Source organism: Peromyscus maniculatus, chromosome 1 (genome assembly GCF_049852395.1).
Source record: "Peromyscus maniculatus bairdii isolate BWxNUB_F1_BW_parent chromosome 1, HU_Pman_BW_mat_3.1, whole genome shotgun sequence".
In the NCBI taxonomy this organism is placed as follows: Eukaryota; Metazoa; Chordata; class Mammalia; order Rodentia; family Cricetidae; genus Peromyscus; species Peromyscus maniculatus.
In genome coordinates, this window is record NC_134852.1 from 34323358 (window position 1) to 34340706 (window position 17349).

Here is a 17349-nt window from a genome sequence, read left to right on the forward strand (position 1 = left end):
GGGGCATGTGCTGGTGCAGTTGTCTGCATTAAATACTCTTTGTCTTGTTAAATTATAAGAGAAATGAAAATTACTAGCATGTATTTAAGCAAAAAAACAAAAACAACAAACAAACAAACAAAAAAACAAACATCCATGATGGGTAATATCCGGAACCAGAGAAAGCTCAGAGTTACAGCAACCATCAGAGTCATTCCACGGTTTCTACAGATAATAGGGAGCTGTGCATGGACACACAGCTTGATTGGTGCCAGCTCTGCTTTTGCTTTACTTGGCCATGCTGGAGTAGTTGGCAGCCTGGGGTGGGTCAACTGTTATGAATGACTGAGACTTCTACTTCATTGGAAGATATAATCTCAAGTTATTGAGTAGTTGTGTTGGCTGTTGTGTTTGTTTAATTTGTTAGGGCCTCCAGCCAAATTTAAATCAGTTTTATAGACTCTATGGGTTGTAAACATGGAAAATTTGTGTTCAGGTTTATATCCTTTGGAGAAAGGGAGGCTCTAGAAAGAATTCCTTAGCTTTTAATTGTACATGTTTCATTCTTTTTTTTTTTTTTTTTTTTGGTTTTTTGAGACAGAGTTTCTCTGTAGCTTTGGAGCCTGTCCTAGACTAGCTCTTTAGACCAGGCTGGTCTCGAACTCACAGAGATCCACCTGCCTCTGCCTCTCGAGTGCTGGGATTACAGGCATGCGCCACCACTGCCCAGCTGTTTCATTCTTTTATACATCTCAAATCACTTTCTTTTCATTCTCATCCCTTCATAACTTGCTTTTCCATATCCCAATAACCTGCATTTCACATGCCTTAAGTTTTTTTTCCTTCTTCCCAAAACATTTTGTTTGTATATCTATACCTAAAACCTTTTCATCTTAGACCCAACATATACTTTACTTATACTCAAACCTCATGACTTACTTAAACTTTAAAGTTTCACATTTTTGTACCTCAAACTACTTCCTCGGACCCAAGACAGCACTTATCCATACCCTGATGACATACATAAGGCTTCATATTTTTATATCTTAAACTGCTTACTGAAATCAAAACATCAAACTTTGATCCTCATATCTCAAACCTTGATATTCTTTTAAAAACATTATGGCAAGCCATATCTAGATGGAATGGCAGAAATCATAAAGCCAGCACAGCTGCTTGACAAAAGATCCAGCAAAGCTGAGCCCCATGATGGCTGCCATGCCACCTTTGATTTTCATCTCCACATGTTGCATACTTGAGAGATTTTTATCATTTGTACAATTTGAGGATATTAGACTGATGAAATATTTCTTATGAACCATTTTATACCTTCGCCCAGGAATCCTGCTTCTAAGCTTCCCCAGGAGAGTCCTGAACATATTATTCCCTCTGCTTTTAGGGAAGTATCCTTATCTACTTGAGGGTCTTCCTTATGCCTTGAAGGTTATGACACATAAAGAAGCCAGAGGCCTCTTCATGGGGCTCTGAGACATTCTTGAGACATCTGTCCCTTTTCTTATATGGTAATAAGATATTCAGAACAAAGTAAACTAAAAAAGGCCAACAAGATTTGGTGGGCTAGAGGAGTTTGACACAGTTCAGATTACAAGCCTCTTTCCACTATACACTCAGCCCATTATGTGGTGTAGAACTCTGCCCTACATAGAGGCATATTGATGAGCAAAGTATGGAGTGGAAAGATGATAAAAAATATGAGGTGTCAGGACTTCACTCTCTTAGAAAAGTTAGCTCATGCAGAGCCACTATAATGTCATATGACTAAGGAACAACAGAATGCTAGGATTAGACATATAGACAGATTGTATAAAGATATAAATATGAACATTGTATTATGGCAGAATTTGAATAATAAAAGCTTTGCAGCAGCTTTGGCCTGAGGATTTCTCCTGGGCACTCTGACCACTAGCAGTTAATGATACACTGCTTGGGACATGGCAAAATGGCCAGGATGGTTGAAGATTTTGTTTTGGTCTAATGCCCTTGAAGCAGTCAAAGCTACCAGCCTGAGAACAGGCTGTCATATGCCTCAAATTCTCAAACACTGGCTTATGGTGTTAATGAGTAAGACTGATACTTTGTTTATTAATGATGTCAAAACCTGAGGGAAAATGATTGGAAATGATAACTCTGTTCTGTCATAGTTTATTAATGATGACTAAAAGACAAGCAAAAGGAAGTGAAACACATGTCCAAAACAAAAAAATGACGTGATCTGTGTTTTGGAACATCATGAATGTATCCTTGCTTACTAATTTCTGTATAAAGAAAGAAACACTGTGGCTACTAGTTAGTCAGGCTAAGATTCTCCCAACCACCATGGCCTGGCTCACTTCCTTCCCATGCTGACTCATTAAATCTTCTGCGGGGTCTATACAACCTGAAGGAAGGCTCCTGGCAACATTACATCTGAAAATATATTATTTTTTTTTTGTACTTAATTCATGGTGCTATCCTCTACTTGGAAATTAATACCTTTTTTTTCTTTGAAACAATAATAATTTGTAACCAATTGTCTTAAATGATGACAAATGTTTGTAACCCATTGAACTCAAATGACCAAAATCCATGTAAATTTTTCTTTTCCTGTGGAAACAAAAGCATAAATCTTCCCAAATAAATTGTAACTATGACTTTCATACTGAAGTCAAATTTTTTCAAAGTATGCAGGCTGGTAATTCAACATTTACCGAGCATTATCAAGACAGAGAAGGGTTAAGGTGGGAAGCATCTAGCCAGCACAAGAGATCTTGATATTTCCACAGTGAGGAAGAACTTGGCTTAGGAAGAAAGGGAGGGGATGTGGTTCCAGAGTGTGTCCTTGGCTGCCAGTGTTCCTGGAAAATAATGTTTTTGTTAATTCTCTAATAATTAACAATTAAGATCAGGTTGTCAGTTCAGCATTCAAACAGTTTGTCAGTTGCAGCCAGTTCCCATCACCTGGCCATAGCTCCTGTCTCTGCCCACATGGACTGAGAGCATGCACCCCACCCTCTGTGAGAGCCACTGGCTGGGTATGGCCTCTCCTGCAGACCAAGACCAGCCCTGCCTGTGCTGCAGGCCTGATAGCAAGAGAACTATGGAGGGAGGTGGCCCTTGCTGGGCCTCTCTCCTTCTCTCCCAGGAACATAAGGGAGGTTAGTCGACAGAAATTAGTAACACTGACGTAGACATAAGTACCATTACATCAGCACTGAGGTGACAGCCTCACTGATGCTTAGCAAGCCCCATCTAACAGAAGGCCTCTCTTGTAGTACACAAGCCCCACCTGGCAGAAGCTACCTGCTTATCTCAGTTCAGTCAGGCAACCCAGTCCCTTTAAACACATGGAACAGAACAGTAACATAGTAGCAGTCAGAACATAGACCAAGATAGGGACAAAGACATCATTTTGTGGGCACAACCCACTCAGCGACCCACTCTGCCTCTACAGAGTAACCAGGGGAATCCAATCCCCAGAGAACTGTTTCCTGGGCCCTGGAACATCACCTAGGACCCCAACCTATGATCCACCAGTACCTCACCATAGATCTTATGTGGGCTTCACAGACACATCTCCCACTGCCATAAATGGCCAGAAACAGAAACAATAAACCAAAAATGCTTGCCAGGCAAATCTGATGTCACCTGATGTTATCTGTTGTTACCTGATAATGGGCTCCAAAGGACTCAACAGAGGGTGGTTCTTGTGGGATTGGGAATCATGGTGGGTCTTCCAAATGTTGTACCCCCAGTCCCCAAGACACCACCTAAAGACCACATACAATGCAAAAGCAAAGAGTCTTGGTATTGTTATGAGATGACTCAGGACTCTGCATCTATCTGACCCATCAGCATAGCAGGAAAGACCTTGAGCATCAATGGGGCAGGGTTTTCAAAGCAAGGGGGATTGGGGTCTACAGATTGTATAGGAACAGACTATGGATTGGTTTATGCAAGTGGCAAACATGTTAGTAACTTTATTTATTTATTTATTTATTTATTTATTTATTTATTTATTTATTTATTTATTTATTTATTATTGATTCATTGATTGAGGTTTTTTGAGACAGGGTTTCTCTGTGTAGTTTTGATTCCTGTTCTAGAACTTGCACTGTAGACCAGGCTGGCCTCTAAATCACAGAGATCTGCCTTGCTCTGCCTCCCAAGTGCTGGGATTAAAGGCGTGTACGACCACTGCCTGGCAATATTAGTAACTTTTAATTGGTTAAGTTCAATTGGGGGTTCCAGTTGGGAGTTATCCATTTTTAGGCAGGCCTGGACAAGTCCTAGGCTTTGTCCTTGAGCTGCCATGGAGGCTGGCTGGCCTAGCATGGACTCATTGTGGTTGCTGTATCAGTGGCCCAGGTTTCACAATGATGCACACACATAGCTCTAAGTTGGTGAGGGCTCCCAAAGAGTAAACACCGGGCTCAACCTTGAGCGGTCAGAGTTCATGCAGAAAGGGAGTTATTGTAAGGACTGTGTGTTTTGTTCATGGCCTTCCCAGAATGGCTTGCTCAATTCTCAGGACATGAAATTGTGGTCTGATCTCTGAAAGAAGACTCAGCAGCCTCTTATGGCTTCTGCTGGGTCTTCTCATTCCCCCCTCAAATAGTGTATCATCTCCAATCTTGGAGATGTTTATTTTTGTTAAAAGACTTTATTATAAGGGTAGTAGATTGTTTTGAAGACTAATCAGAGCAGGACAGAAGAGGTTTTCCATTATCAACAGCAAAGTGAGCCTCTCCTTATTCAGTTGTTGCCATCTGCAAGAGTGTCATGGGTTTGGTTCTGGGATTGGTGATATTGTGATTCTAGCATCCTCAGTTTAGTGATACTCAGACAGGAATTATTATTTAGTTTAGGCATCAGTGAAGTAAGAGCCAACAGTAATTAGTAGAAGCAGAAGGGCCCAAAGACCTGTAATGGCTGACAGAGTTCCTTATCCTAAAGGAAGTTGGAAATGAGAATGGGGACCAGTCATTATTTTATCTCAGATTCCCTTTGACAAGAAATTCCCTTTTGATCTAACATTGGGGGGGGGGTGGTTGACAATAAGGGAGACATTTTTGCCTCTGTAATTTCTTCCTGCTGACATTGGGATGTTGTTGTCAGGGTCCTGGGAAGCCAGAATGTTAGTCAACAGCAAGGAGGGAATAAAGAAGCATCTGTTTTATTGACCAACTGAAGAGATGGCGTTTATATAGGCTGGATTGGTTCATATTAGATTTCAGAAAGTTCAGGTGTCATAGTCATTTGGAGTAGGTTGTCAGCAAATGATGCTTGGATGTGTCTGTTAGCCAAGTGGTTACCTATTGAGACAGATATAAACTAGGAACAGCCATTGAAATTGATGAACTTCACTTATTCAAACCCCGATGACATACTCAAGCCCTCATATTTTTATATCTTAAACTGTTATCTCAAACCAAAAGACCATTTATTCAAACTTTGATCCTCATATCTTTTTTTTTTTTTTTTTTTTTTTGGTTTTTTGAGACAGGGTTTCTCTGCGTAGCTTTGCGCCTTTCCTGGAGCTCACTTGGTAGCCCAGGTTGGCCTCGAACTCACAGAGATCCGCCTGGCTCTGCCTCCCGAGTGCTGGGATTAAAGGCGTGCGCCACCACCGCCCGGCTGATCCTCATATCTTAAGCTTTCATATTCTTATAAAACATTACATTCTAAATATCTTTTTTCTACTTAATTCATGGAGCTATCCTGTACTGGAAATTTGATACAGTTTTTCTTCTTCTTTGAAGCAATAATAATTTGTAACCATTTGTCTTAAATGATGGCAAATGTTTGCAACCCATTGAACTCAAATGACCAAAATCCATGTAAATTTTTCTTTTCCTGTGGAAACAAAAGCATAAATCTTCCCAAATAAATTGTAATTATGACTTTCATACTGAAGTCAAATTTTTTCAAAGTATGCAGGCTGGTAATTCAACATTTACTGAGCATTATCAAAACAGAGAAGGGTTAAGGTGGGAAGCTTCTAGCCAGCACAAGAGACCTTAATATTTCCACAGTGAGGAAGAACTTGGCTTAGGAAGAAAGGGAGGGGATGTGGTTCCAGAGTGTGTCCTTGGCTGCCAGTGTTCCTGGAAAAAAATGTTTTTGCTAATTCTCTAATAATTAACAATTAAGATCAGGTTGTCAGTTCAGCATTCAAACAGTTTGTCAGTTGCAGCCAGTTCCCATCACCTGGCCATAGCTCCTGTCTCTGCCCACATGGACTGAGAGCATGCACCCCACCCTCTGTGAGAGCCACTGGCTGGGTATGGCCTCTCATGCAGACCAAGACCAGCCCTGCCTGTGCTGCAGGCCTGATAGCAAGAGAACTATGGAGGAGGTGGGCCTTGCTGGGCCTCTCTTCTTCTCTCCCAGGAACATAAGGGTGGTTAGTAGACAGAAATTAGTAACACTGACGTAGACATAAGTACCATTACATCAGCACTGAGGTGACAGCCTCACTGATGCTTAGCAAGCCCCATCTAACAGAAGGCCTCTCTTGTAGTACACAAGCCCCACCTGGCAGAAGCTACCTGCTTATCTCAGTTCAGTCAGGCGACCCAGTCCCTTTAAACACATGGAACAGAACAGTAACATAGTAGCAGGCAGAACATAGACCAAGATAGGGACAAAGACATCATTTTGTGGGCACAACCCACTCAGCAACCCACTCTGCCTCTACAGAGGAACCAGGGGAATCCAATCCCCAGAGAACTGTTTCCTGGGCCCTGGAACATCACCTAGGACCCCAACCTATGATCCACCAGTACCTCACCATAGATCTTATGTGGGCTTCACAGACACATCTCCCACTGCCATAAATGGCCAGAAACAGAAACAAGAAACCAAAAATGCTTGCCAGGCAAATCTGATATCACCTGATGTTAGTGCTGGACCTCAGCAGTTTTCTGGAAGTTTGATGTAAGCCTCTGGGATACCATCAGTCTTGCATCTTTCATGTCTGCCAAACCAGTTCCACATGGATGCTGCTGCCAAGTTCTAATGCTAGATCAGCCATTACCTTGCTCCATGGATCACATTGTTCTATAGCCTGAAGAACCTTTGGCCACTGGTTCCTGACGCTGGGATAACACTTTCTAGGTGACAATTTTTTAGAAAGCAACCATGCAATTTACAAAACGGAGCCTCCAGTGGGTGAATTCTTGCCCTCAGGGCAGCTATCCCATTGTCCCAGTGCAGAGCTGTTACTCCCAAAGATGGGAGGAGAAACACAACTGACCCATATCATCATGGCCAAATGAATTAAAGCAAGCGTTTCTTTTCATGTACACAGGCTGCAGCCCCCAAAAGCAAGGTTCAAGATGCCAGCATTGGACCTGAGGAAGACAAGGCTTTTTTAGAGCTTAGGGATAGATAGCATCCAAATAGGGGAAAACAGGCAGGATTACAGGCACAGAACATAACAGGTGGTCATAACAAGGCAATCACAATTGGTGTTCTTAATAAGGTAGTTACATGTGGTCATATAACCTTTTGAAACAAAGGTAGGGTCACAAATGACTATGAAAAACACTTTGAGGTGGCTGAAGAGATAGCTCATAGGTTAAGATCACTAGCTGCTTTTCTAGAGGTCCTGAGTTCAATTCCCAGCAACCTCATGGTGGCTCACAACCATCTATGATATATGTAATAAATAAATGAATCTTTAAATAAAACCATTTTGAAACAAATAAATGTTTGCCATTCCTGGAACAGGCAGTACAGAACTACTGGTAATTAAGGTTACAGTTGGGGCATGGCCAAATCCTTGCGAAACAGAGGTTTAATCATAAACAGGAATGAACCTAGTCTGTCTTTACTATAAGTTGGCTTTTAAGCTTAAGATGGAGGCAGGCTGGTTTTTCACACAAATTTGTCCTCAATGCTGCTGATTACTCTAACAATTAGAGCTGCTTTCTTGAACCCACACTGTCTGCAACTTTAAACTCTCTGATGTTCCTTTTTTCTTTCTTTTTTTCCTTTCTCTTTTTTTTCAAAATTGCATCATTCTCCTATCTTCCTGCTCTACTTTTGGGTCCTTGTCCCCATGGACTTGAGTCAGAGCCGTGAGCAGTAACCCTGCCACTGTCCTACTGCTCTCTTGTCATTAAATGTCTATCACCAAATAAATGACTCCTTCATTTTTTCTTTATTAACATAATTCTCTCCCTTGACTCCTTCAGAATGTCACACCATGTACCCCAATACTCCTCATTTCCCAATCTTCCCGTATCTGCCCTCCATCAGTTTCTCCCCCTTTCTCTTCTTGCATATGACTAATCACATCTTTCCAGTTCTTCATCTGTCATCATCTCCTTTGTCAAAATGTCAAGATAAGACACAATCTCCTTCCATAGAAGATGAAGGTTCTCTTCCAAGACACAGACATGGATGCAGGTTGAACCCGGTGTGTAGATGTTAGCTCTCTACATTTATGCTAGTTTGTAGTTTACAACTGAATGATAAGTAACAAAGATGGTAAAATAAGTGTTGGAACATGGGATAAGCTTTAATTTACTTTAAAATTTGTGGTATTGGGATAGAATGAATGCCCTTTGAGAGAGCAGGATGGGTTATTTTTAAGGATGGAGGAGAGTGTTAATTGTTGAACATTCCCTGTAAAGTTGAAGTTGAAATTTAAATGCCATTATCACTGCATTAAGAAATGAGATGTGGATGGATCCCAATCCCTCCGCCTGGGTGTCCCCCAAACAGTTCGGGCTAAACAACTGTCTCCATTATCCAGAGGGCCTTGCTGTGGCATGGAGGGGCTTGAACCTGCCTGTGCTCAGTGTGCTGGGCTCTGCTGACTCCCCATAGGAGACCTTGATTTGGAGGATGTGGGGATGGGTTGTGGCTTAGAAGGGAGGGCAGGGGTGTGGGAGGAGGAAGGAGGTCGGATCTGTGGGTGCTATGTAGGGTAAGTAGAAAATTTCTTAATAAAAAAATGAAAAAAAAGGAATGAGATGTGAACTGGGAGGTGGTTCATCAGTGAAGAGCACTTGCTGTTCTTGCAGAGGACCTGGGTTCAGTTCCCAGCACCTCCATGGTGGCTCACAGTCATCTACATCTCTAATTTGAGAGCATATACTGTTCTCTTCCACCTTTTGAGCACCAGACATGCATGTAGTAAACATATGTATGTTCAGATGAAATACTCATACACACAAAATCAAAATTAAAAAAGAATAAAATGACAGCGTGAAACTCTACAGCTTCCTAATGTCTATTCTAAGTGAATAGATGTTCACTGAGTTGTATAGACTGTGGGTCTTGTCAATTTCTTTGTGTTATGTCTTATAAAACAGTTAATTAAATAAAGCAGCAAAAGATGAAATGATATGTTTAAAATGTGGTTCAGGCTTTGCCTTTATGTTGTTTGGTTGAGGAATGTTCCTTACCAGCTTACTTATTTGATCGGTTGATCTTTAGTTGATAGTCATATTTTGGGAGTTGTAGAGAATTTAAAGGGTTGTGAGTGGTGGTAGCAGGTTATTTAGATTGGGTGACATTCATAGCCTCTCTCTCTCTCTCCCTCTGTCTCTTTCTCTCCCTCTCGCTTTCTCTCTCTTCCCCCGCCCCTTGACTTGCATTTCTTTTTTGATACTGATCTATGATCCTTCCCATGTCAAAGCTGGGGCCCAAACTACCTAGAATTCAAACAGGGAACTAAATGGCGAGAGCAATCACATAACAATCCCACTGCTGCACCAGTCCTTTGTCACTGTGGTAAATACCTGCTCAGAAGCCAGTGTGAGGAAGGATTTACTTAGGGTCAGTTTCAAGGCAGGAAGGCAGGGCAGCTGGGCCTCTAGGTTTGCTGTGGGAGCATGTGACAGCTGGGAAGGAGAGAGAGGAGGGTCCTCTCGGGAACCTACATCTTTCTGCCATGTCTGTGAACGTCCTAAAAATACAACTAGTTAGAGATCAAACATTCAAACATGTGGAGTCCTGGGAGAAATCTCACACTCTAACCATGGCACTCTGTGAATGGATTGTGTCACTGTCATAGAGTGTGTCCTCTGTGGGAGGGTTCGGTCTCCTTTTTAGCTCTGTCAGTCTTAGGCACACTTGATTGCCCCATGTCATGTTATAATGCAGCAGGAAATGCCTCACCAGACACCAGTGCGGTGTTCTTGGAAATAACTGCTTCTAGAAGCACAACTTTAAAATGCCTACTAATTATCACTTCCCAGTCTCTGTCATTCTGCCTTGTTAGAAAACAGAGTAAGACATTCTCAGCATACTGAGGTCGGAGTCTACAGGGGACAGTGATGCTACTAGAAAGAGATGGGTCAGTGGGAAGGTCAGAGGGCTCTACTTCCCGTGAGACAGCCAGGAGGAGGAGGTGATCACCAGTCACACTGATCAGAACCCCAGGGGCTCCAACTGCTCCTCGGCCAGGCTGAAGCCTCTCTCCACATGACTGCTGAGCCTGACCACTACTGTGTCTCTTGTCTCCCTACCACAGAGGTAGCTGGGCCCAGTGGCGGCCCCCTGAGTTAGACGGGCCCAGCGGCGGCAGCTGGCAGAGACATTCAGGCCCAGCGGTGGCCCACAGAGGTAGACAGACACGGTGGCAGAGACAAGCAGATGCAGGTAGGCCCGCGGAGGTGGCCCTCAGAGGTAGACAGGCATGGCAGCAGTGGCTGACAGGAATATACAGGTCGAGCTGCAGCCAGCAGAGACATACAGGCCCGGTGGCGGCCCCCAGAGGCAGACAGACCCTGCGGCAGCTGACAGGGAAATACAGGCCCAGCGGCGAACCTCAGAGATAGGCCCAGGGACGGAGACAAGCAGACGCAGCTTGGAACAGGGACGCCCCTAACCCCAACACCTGGGGAAGAAGCTATCTCCGTGGGTCAGAACCAGAACGAATCTGAACACTCCGTCTGAGGACAACCCAGGGCCCAGCTGCTGATCCTGTGAAACCCAACAACTTGGAGGTGTTGGTGAGAATACCCTGCTCAGCTGAAACCAATCTGGGAGAGGATTCAGATGCCTACAGTTTAAAGTCTGAAGAAACAAGATCAGCTGAGGAGTTGACAAATGAACAAAACGTGACCTGGGAACACAGAAGAATGCGCTACCCAGCCACCAAACCAGATCGCCAGAATCATAAGTATATAATTCACCGATTGAAATCAGCTACCCCTGAAGAAATAGTCCAATAGCACCAATTTAACCAAGAACCCCCACTAAACCAAGACTAAAAATTAGAACAAGAGAGGCACTCTCAGACACAGACACCACCTGCACTGCACAGAGGAAGAGATGAGTAGACGCCAGTGCAAAAATTCAGGCAACAACATAAAGACCTATATGGCAACATCAGAACCTAGTGATTCTACACCTGCAAGACCTAAACATACCATGACAGAAGAAACAGAAGAAATCAACCCTAAAAATGACTTTAAGTAGATGATAGAGGCCCTTAAGGAAGAAATAAAACATTCCCTCAAAGAGGAAATAAAAACTTTCCTTAAGAGGAAATGAAAAACTACCTTAAAGAGGAAATAAAAACTTTCCTTAAAGAGGAAATAAAAAACTCCCTTAAAGAGGAAATAAAAACTTCCCTTAAAGAGGAAATGAAAAACTCCATTAAAGAGGAAATAAAAAAACTCCCTTAAAGAAATGGAAGAAAAAAATGAACAAAAAATGGGAAGAAATCAAAGAAAGCCAAGAAAAAGCAATTAAACAGATGAAAGAAACATTCCAAGATCTGAAAAATGAATTTGAGACAATAAAGAAAACACATGCTGAGGGAATACTGGAAATAGAAATCCTGACTAAACGAACAGGAACTACAGAAACAAGCATAACCAAACGATTGCAAGAGATGGAACAGAGAATCTCTGACACTGAAGACACGATAGAGAAAATAGATTCGTCAGTCAAAGAAAACAATAAAGACAAAAAAGTTGTAACACAAAACATCCAGGAAATTTGGGACACCATGAAAAGACCAAACCTAAGAATAATAGGCATAGAAGAAGGAGAAGAATACCAACTCAAAGGCACAGAAAATATATTCAACAAAATCATAGAAGAAACCTTTCCTAACCTAAAGAAAGAAATACCTAGGAAGATACAAGAAGCTTACAGAACACCGAATGGGCTGGATCCAAAAAAAAAAAAAATCCCCTCGCCACATAATAATCAAAATACTAAACACACAGAACAAAGAAAAAATATTAAGAGCCGCAAAGGAAAAAGACCAAGTAACATATAAAGGCAAACCCATCAGAATAATACCAGACTACTCAATAGAGACTATGAAAGCTAGAAGATCATGGACAAACCTCATGCAGACACTAAGAGACCACGGATGCCAACCCAGACTATTATACCCAGCAAAACTCTCAATCACCATAGGCGGAGTAAACAAAATATTCCAGGATAAAACCAGATTTAATCAATACCTGTCCACAAACCCAGCCCTACAGAAAGCACTAGAAGGGAAAATCCAACCCAAAGAAGCTAAACACATCCATGAAAAATCAAGCAATAGATAATCCCATACCAACAAACACCACAGAAGGACAACACAACACAACCACAAAAAATAACAGGAATTAACAATCACTGGTCATTAATATCCATCAATATCAATGGTCTCAACTCACCTATAAAAAGACACAGGCTAACAGAATGGATAAGAAAACAGGACCCATCCATTTGCTGTATACAATAAACACACCTTAACTCCAAAGACAGACACTACCTCCGAGTAAAGGGCTGGGAAAAGGTTTTCCAAGCAAATGGACCTAAGAAACAAGCTGGTGTAGCTATCCTAATATCTAATAAAATAGACTTCGGCCGGGCGTTGGTGGCGCACGCCTTTAATCCCAGCACTCGGGAGGCAGAGCCAGGCGGATCTCTGTGAGTTCGAGGCCAGCCTGGGCTACCAAGTGAGCTCCAGGAAAGGCGCAAAGCTACGCAGAGAAACCCTGTCTCGAAAAACCAAAAAAAAAAAAAAAAAAAAAAAAAAAAATAGACTTCAAACTAAAATCAATCAAAAGAGACCAGAATGGACATTACATATTCATCACGGGAAAAATCCACCAAGATGAAGTCTCGATTCTAAACATTTATGCTCCAAATACAAAAGCACCCACATTTATAAAAGAAACACTACTAAAGTTTAAAACGCACATCAAACCCCACACATTAGTAGTGGGAGATTTTAACACACCACTCTCACCAAAAGATAGATCTACCAGACTGAAACTTAACAAAGAAATAAAGGACGTAACAGATGTTATGACTCAAATGGACCTAATAGATATCTACAGAATATTCCATCCTAACACAAAAGAATATACCTTCTTCTCAGCACTCCATGGAACCTTCTCAAAAATTGACCACATGCTTGGACACAAAACAAATCTCAACAGATACAAAAAAATTGGAATAACCTCCTGTATCTTATCAGACCACCATGCCTTAAAGTTAGACCTCAACAACAACAAAAATTATAGAAAACCCACAAACTCATGGAAACTGAATAATGCCCACCTGAAACATCAATGGGTCAAGGAAGAAATAAAAAAAGAAATTAAAGAGTTCCTAGAATTCAATGAAAATGAAAGTATAACATACCCAAACATATGGGACACTATGAGAGCAGTGCTAAGAGGAAAATTCATAGCTCTAAATGCACACATAAAGAAGATGGAGCAATCCCATACCAATGAATTAACAGCACAACTGAAAGCTCTAGAACAAAAAGAAACAAAGTCACCCAGGAGAAATAGACCCCAGGAAATAATCAAATTGAGGGCTGAAATCAACGAAATAGAAAACAAGAGAACAATACAAAAAATCAATGAAACAAAGAGTTGGTTCTTTGAACAAATCAACAAGATAGACAAACCCCTAGCCAAATTAACCAAAAGGCAAAGAGAGAGCACCCAAATTAACAAAATCAGAAATGAAAAGGGAGACGTAACAACAGACAAGGACAAAATCCAGAGAATCATCAGATCATACTTCAAAAACCTGTACTCCACAAAAATGGAAAACCAGGAAGAAATGGACAATTTTCTGGATAAATACCACATACCAAAATTAAATCAAGACCAGATAAACCATTTAAATAGACCAATAACCCCTAAAGAAATAGAAACAGTCATCAAAAGTCTCCCAACCAAAAAAAGCCCAGAACCAGATGGTTTCAGTGCAGAATTCTACCAGACTTTCAAAGAAGAATTAATACCAATCCTCTTCAAAGTGTTCCACACAATAGAAACAGAAGGAACACTACCAAACTCTTTTTATGAGGCTACAATTACCCTGATACCCAAACCACACAAAGATGCAACAAAGAAAGAGAACTACAGACCAATCTCCCTCATGAACATTGATGCAAAAATACTCAACAAAATATTGGCAAACCGAATCCAAGAATACATCAAAACAATCATCCATCACGACCAAGTAGGATTCATCCCAGGGATGCAAGGATGGTTCAACATACGAAAATCATTCAATGTAATACTCCATATAAACAAACTGAAAGAAAAAAAACACATGATCATCTCCTTAGATGCTGAAAAAGCCTTTGACAAAATCCAACACCCCTTCATGATAAAGGTCTTAGAATGATCAGGAATACAAGGAACATTTCTAAACATAATAAAAGCAATTTATAGCAAGCCAACAGCAAACATCAAATTAAATGGAGAGAAACTCAAAGCGATACCACTAAATTCAGGAACAAGACAAGGCTGTTCACTCCCTCCATATTTATTCAATATAGTACTAGAAGTCTAGCTAGAGCAATAAGACAACAAAAGGAGATCAAAGGGATACAAATTGGCAAGGAAGAAGTCAAACTTTCACTATTTGCAGATGATATGATAGTATACAAAAGTGACCCCCAAAACTCTACCAGGGAACTCCTACAGCTGATAAACTCCTTCAGTAAAGTGGCAGGATACAAGATCAACTCCAAAAAATCAGTAGCCCTCCTATACACAAATGATAAAAGGGATGAGAAAGAAGTCAGAGAAACATCACCCTTTACAATAGCCACAAATAATATAAAATACCTTGGGATAACACTAATTAAACAAGTGAAGTACCTTTTTGATAAGAACTTTAAATCTCTAAAGAAAGAAATTGAAGAAGATATCAGAAAATGGAAGGATCTCCCATGCTCATGGATTAACATAGTAAAAATGGCAATCTTACCAAAAGCAATCTACAGATTCAATGCAATCCCCATCAAAATCCCAACACAATTCTTCACAGACTTGGAAAGAAAAATACTCAACTTCATATGGAAAAACAAAAGACCCAGCATAGCTAAAAGAATCCTATACGATAAAGCAACCCTTGGAGGCATCACCATCCCTGACCTCAAACTCTACTATAGAGCTATAGTAATAAAAACAGCTTGGTACTGCTATAAAAACCGACATACGGACCAATGGAAGCGAATTGAAGACCCTGACATTAATCCATGCACATATGAACAACTGATTTTTGACAAAGGAGCCAAAACTATACAATGGAACAAAGAAAGTATCTTCAACAAATGGTGCTAGCATAACTGGATGTCAATATGTAAAAGATTACAAATAGATCCATATCTGTCACCATGCACAAAACTCAAGTCCAAGTGGATCAAAGACCTAAACATAAATCCAGTTATACTAAACTTAATAGAAAAGAAAATAGGAAGCACTCTTGAACGCATTGGCACCGGAGACCATTTCCTAAATAAAACACCAACAGCACAGACCCTGAGCACAACCATTAATAAATGGGACATCTCGAAACTGAGAAGCTTTTGCAGGGCAAAAGACACAGTCAATAAGACAAAAAGACAGCCAACAGATTGGGAAAAGATCTTCACCAACCCCAATCTGACAGAGGATTGATCTCCACAATATATAAAGAACTCAAGAAACTAGACATCAAAGTACTGAACAGTCCAATTAAAAAATGGGCTAAAGAGCTAAACAGAGAATTCACAAAACAAGAAATACAAATGGCTGAAAGACATTTAAAGAAATGCTCAACATCCTTAATCATCAAAGAAATGCAAATCAAGATACCACCTTTCACCTGTTAGAATGGCTACGATCAAAAACATCAATGACAACCAATGTTGGAGAGGATGTGGAGCAAAGGGAACACTCCTCCACTATTGGTGGGAATGTAAACTTGTACAACCACTGTGGAAATCAGTATGGCGGTTTCTCAGAAAATTAGGAATCGAACTACCTCAAGACCCAGCCATCCCACTCTTGGGCATATACCCAAGGAATGCTGATTCATACCATAAAGATACATGCTCAGCTATGTTCATAGCAGCACTATTTGTAATAGCCAGAACCTGAAAACAACCTAGATGCCCATCAACGGAAGAATGGATGGAAAAAATGTGGTACATATACACAATGGAGTACTAATCAGCAGAGAAAAACAATGAAAGCATGAAATTTGCAGGCAAATGGATGGAACTAGAAAAAATCATCCTGAGTGAGGTAACCCAAACCCAGAAAGACCGTTATGGTATGTACTCACTCATAGGTGGATTCTAGATATAAAATAAAAAACAATCAGACCACACCCATAGAACCATAGAGGCTATATACATAGCATGGAGGTCCCTAGGACGACTGTGGCATATAATAAATTTCAGTTTTACTCAATTATTAAAAAAATAGCCAAATGAATGGAAACACATGAACTATGAACCAAAGGCTGAGGGGCCCCCAGATGGATCAGGCCCTCTGAATAGGTGAGACAGTTGATTGGCTTGATCAGTTTGGGAGGCAACTAGCCAGTGGGACCAAGTCCTGTGCTCATTGCATGAGTTGGCTGTTTGAAACCTGGAGCTTATGCAGGGACACTTGGCTCAGTCTGGGAGGAAGGGACTGGACCTGCCTGGACTGAGTCTACCAAGTTGATCGCAGTCCTCAGGGGAGGACTTGTCCTGGAGGAGGTGGGAATGGAGGGTGGGCTGGGGGTAAGGGGAGGGGGTAGGAGGGGGGGGAGAATAGGGGAACCCATGGCTGATATGTAGAACTGAATGGTATTGTAAAATATATATATATATATATATATATATATATATATATATATATGGAATATACAATGAATAAAAAAGAAATATCCCTTCACATATACAGCACACACACAAATCCATTCCCAAATCAATAAACAGACAAAACTGAGCTGAGAAATGTACACTCACCCCAAGAAATCAAGATGTGTTACTCCCAATGTTCTTTTGTCCTGTGTATCTATTTCAAGTCCTTGACAACATCTGTGGAACAGGGAGTGAGAAGGTCACTGGCAGCCCAAATAGGAAGCATGGTTGCTCACACTACTGGACAATGA

General features: G+C 41.1%; 1 long non-coding RNA gene across 1 annotated transcript in view; it reads right to left on the reverse strand.

The window, feature by feature from the left end:
- Window positions 1-2126: 2126 nt before the first annotated feature.
- The window catches only part of LOC121827916 (uncharacterized), an 84059-nt gene continuing 68836 nt past the window's right edge, over window positions 2127-17349 (reverse strand). Inside the window, exons 3-5 of the long non-coding RNA XR_013052164.1 lie at window positions 17204-17275; window positions 3645-3746; window positions 2127-2834 (exon numbers count right to left, since the gene is read on the reverse strand). This is a non-coding gene — a long non-coding RNA (uncharacterized LOC121827916). The remainder of the gene's footprint in view (window positions 2835-3644; window positions 3747-17203; window positions 17276-17349) is intronic.